Raw genomic sequence first — 4,670 nt, forward strand, 5'->3', positions numbered from 1 at the left:
ATAACATTGGTCGGCATTCCAAAAGGGAAAAAGTCAATGCTAGAGGTAAAATCTTGAGTACCCCCACTCAAAAATGGAATGGAAGTAGAGCCAAATATGGCAGTGCTAGGAGTAATGAAAGGTATGTAAATTGTTCATCCTCCTTGTATGCATACAGGAGTTTGCATACTAGCAGCACTCATGGTGTATGCCATGCTTCTAGCAGTGGTCATCGAAGGAAAAGATTGAAAGAAACCTAGGCTTGAAGGCATGTTGGTCAGAGTCTCAACGTATAATAAAATGTCTGGGTGATCAGGAGGAAGAGGATAATTTGGAGTCAAAAGAGACTCAAGAAGCTCTTTGACCTCAATAACGTCTTCCGACCGAAATAGGACTCTAGAAAGAACTCGAGCGTTCCTCTCCAACTCTCTACTTGTGCCAGGTCTATCTTGTAAATCAAACACTCCAACTGGAGGATCAATCTCCGCTACATCTGCTGCCATTGATTGAAAATCACTGGCAGAATTTCTCCTATGCCTTCGAGGAGAAGACTCAACACTCGTAGGTGAAAGCCCACGAAGCCTCCTAGACCAACGAGCTGGTCGATCAGCCATTTTTAATTATTTTAAAGAGATCTAATTAAAGACAAGAAAATTTGTAAAGCTAGGTTAACTAGGAGCAAAGAGAATTCTCTAAAAAATCCCTAAAGATACATTCAATCAAACTACTTCCACATATTTCCACTTCGGATGATGAGGACTAGACACTAAAATACAAGAAAGCGAAAATCAAGGACCTTCCGAAAATAGTCTGGGGCGATGATGACCCAAGACTACTAACGAAGGTAACAAAAATAGCTACGCTGACCTCCAAACAATAGACTTTGCCGGTGCAAGCACCCAAGCTTCGCAAGGGTACCCTCCAAAAGTACTAATGAATGTGATGCAATGTCTACCTTAGGTGCCACGGGATTCCCCTCCGCAACCACCTATGTGATCCCTAGGAAAGGCAACTATGGGCACTAGTTTGTATCAAAATCCAGGCAGAACAGTCATGAGGCGAGATCCAACAAGTAGGATAGGGGGTATCTCTCTTCCTTGTCTTCACTCTCCCTCGTGCTTAACTCCCAGTCACGGAGCTTTCCCAGTCTTTCTAATGACACCAGATTTCACTCGTTATTCAACTTCTACGTTTGATAATTTGAGCGGTCTTGGAGAGTTAACTCTCCACTCACCTATTCCAAGGCCCTAAATAACTTAAACTTGTTCGTGTTTGTTAATGACAAATTAAAATGTTCTAGTTCTTCTTATTAAATCACTTGATTTTAGAGGGCTATTCTTTAAGTCAAGGGTACAATGAGAGTGAAACTTATGATGTTTTTGACACAAAATAAACCAATAGAGACTTAACTATATGCATGCAGTTATTTTCTTTCGATGAAGAGGGATTTCTACTTGGTTCTACGAAAAACTTATATGAGCAAAATATATTTTTTCTTTTCTTTTCAGAAACACTCCACACACACTCAAAATCTAAAAAGACTAAGAATGCTTATGATGAAAACTAACCTAATGAAAATTTAAATGACGATGCAAGATCCTATGAATATGCATACCATAAGCACATGTGCTTCTTTATAAGGTCAATAAGCCAACTTGACAATAAAGAGAGAAAAAAAAATTAAAAAAAAATTTCCCTCAAAAGCAAACAAAACATATTTATAAAGATCACAATTGCTCAAAAACAAAACAAATGAAAATAAAAAACCAAAATCTTGGAAAAAAGAAAAGAAAAAGCTATGTTTTTTGTCTTTTTCTTTTTAGTAAACTAAAGAAATTTTCGAGGTAAAAAAGAACTACTAAATTTCAAAGATCAAGAAACAAGCACAAGGAGTCCTTATACCTTTCAAGTTATAAAACTCATTAATAAATGAAACTTGAAACAAGAAGGACTACAAACTTGCACAAATCGATCTGAACAGTAGTAAAATACTTTAGCAAACTGACAAAATGTTAAAAAAGAAAAAGCTCTCAAAATTTCCAAAGAGACCCTCAAAAAGCACAAAAATCAACAAGGCCAACTAAAAGGGAAAGCAAAGAAAAGAAATTTGAAATATGGGTTATAAACAAAATCAAAACCAATTTCTTGTTCTGGAAAACCAGAACATCCAAGAACTTCAGACAGAAGCCTTGAACCCGACACAAATGAGAAACTTGCTCAAGAAGCAATCCTAGTCCAACTAGTCTTTTTACTGAGAAGGAGATTTGAAAATGAGAACTTGCAAGAGAACAAAGTTCTACAGATAGTGGATGACGAGAAAATAGAAGAAGTCATGAGGAAACAAACCTAACTGGGTGAAAGGTTTTGAAAAAACAATTCTAAATTATGTATACGTGACTATGTAAAGTCATAGAGGCATGCACACACGTTTCAAACACAGGAAACTCGTGTATATGTGAGTCTATTTGAGGAAAATTGCATGTATACGCGACTATATCCCAAGAAAAAAGTGTATACAAGGCTCAATTAAGAAAAATAAAAAATCAAGGCCTGATCCAGAAGATCAGACTTGATGCTTGGGAAGATAATAAGTCAAATAACACTGTAAAAGAAAGCAATCAATAAAACAAACCTTGATTGAGAACAAACAACCCAAACTAGGAAAAACAAGAATGTTTTCCCCAGCAGAGTCACCAATTCTATTGCGGATGGGAACACCCTAGGGTCTTGGGTTGAAAACCCCAATAGAGCGTAGGGAATACAACAACAATAAATGCACAGAAAAACAATCTAAATGCTTTAACTACTGAATTGAGAAGAAGTGTCCTTACCCATGTAGGTTTTAACCCCATAAAGAAATTACCTGCATACAAATTCTAAAACGCAGAAAATAAACAATGGAGAGCATAACACATAAAACACATATACGTGGAGATTTTCCCCAGGATCCCAAAACCGGGACTACCAGCTTTATTTTTCATTATATTCCTTTCAATGTTACAATACATATATATACATGCTGAAGCATCCAATACCATGGACCGAAAACCATCGCGCCCAAAACCATGTGCGAAAACCATGCACAAAACCATAGGTAGGTTTTCCCCACCTAATATAAGGTCCAAAAACATTTTCCCTAGAGTGCTGCCCTAGACCCCGTAGAGGGGGACTAACTGCCCCCCTCAAACCCCCTGTACAAGGGGGGCTGCTGCCCCACCTGTGACCCTCCCACTACACAATCAACGCAATGAAGGGGGGGCTCCACCCCCCCTCTAATCCCCTGGTTAACTAGGGGGGCTAGTTGTGGAAAGTGTTGGACACCTAATCCTCTATGGGTTAGTGTGGAAGCCAAATAGACAAATGAAGTCCAAGAGACCTTGGGATGTGGAACCTAATGGTCACACCATGTACTATAAATGTGTATCATTTGTTAATAAAAAATGTACTCTCATGTTTTATCTTTCATATTCTCTTGCTTCCATGTGTGTGTTTAACATCGTATTAGAGCAGGCGTATTCTTGCTCTGCATAATTACTTTGAGCCATTTGTTTTATGGCCTTTCTGTGTAGGTCATTTCTGTCATCACTTCTGCATTTCATGAATATTTTCTCAGGTAAATTCTAGATGCAACCTCTGTCATTTCTCCAGCACCATTTTGGATTCCAGCTCCATTTTGTAACTCCCTTCTGCCATTTCTTTAGAAGTCTGACTCTGTCCCTCTACCAATTTTCCTGGATACAAGTCTGCTGGAGGTATGACTCTGTCCCTCTGCCAATTTTCCTGGATATGAGTCTCTTGGCGCTACTGGTGAAGCCTAGCATTCTTGGGAAGCAAGAAACAATGTGTTCTTTCAAAACTGGTGCCTCCACGCAGATGCCTTCTCCAATCTTGGGCCCTCAAGTCACCACTTCTTGAAAGCTCTCATTAAAGTGTAAGATGCATCAAACAATTGGCTTTCTTCCCTCATTAGAAGCTGTAAAAATTTTGTTGTCGTAGAAAAAGCGATGCTATGAGCTTTGCAAAGAATGTCTTTGAAATGCCCACGCAATGTGTAGAGAAGAAAAGACCCAAGACTTCTATTTGAAACTAAAGGTGTAAGTTTGCATCCTAGCTCATAGAAGTAGGGGCATCGACTTCTGAGGTTGACACAAGCAGTATAACCTTGCATTTCCTTCCTAATCCTGTGGTTATAAAATGTTGGATTATTGATCGAGATGGCTTATCTAGTGCACAAATCATGGGCCAACTAGAAGGGTAGCTCGACCTTTGCACCTACTTCTACACTATTATTTTCAGATCCAGGATCTAAGAGGCCCGCTCCGTTTGCGCCGACCCAAAACACTATAGACACCGGTTCCTGCTCCATGAGAATGTGGTCGATGTCATAGTAATCTTCCATACTCAATCGTCGTTGGGTGGGAGATGGATTTCAATTTCAATTTTGGATTGGGCACATTGAGCTCGGTGATATTAAATGAGTTGAGAACGCATAAACTGTGAACCAGTGGTATTGTAGTGGACCGGAGATGATTCAAACAAGCTGGAGCGAGGAGTGTAATACCAGTCAGTAAACACAAGCATAAGTGAATTCAGAGATTTGCTCTTCGATCAGGATCCTACTGAAAGAGAGGTTGCTCCTTATTCGCGACCTGAGATTTAAGCAACGTCCGCAAACTCCATCCCACCATGTC

At 39.3% G+C, this 4,670-nt stretch overlaps 1 pseudogene; it reads right to left on the bottom strand.

Moving 5' to 3' along the window:
* Positions 1-3,829: 3,829 nt before the first annotated feature.
* Positions 3,830-4,378, bottom strand: LOC149267662 (DNA replication complex GINS protein psf3-like; annotated as a pseudogene).
* Positions 4,379-4,670: the final 292 nt, after the last annotated feature.

Source organism: Pinus tabuliformis, chromosome 6 (assembly GCF_031772625.1).
Source record: "Pinus tabuliformis cultivar Carrire ecotype Pingquan chromosome 6, CPIR1, whole genome shotgun sequence".
Classification (NCBI taxonomy): Eukaryota; Viridiplantae; Streptophyta; class Pinopsida; order Pinales; family Pinaceae; genus Pinus; species Pinus tabuliformis.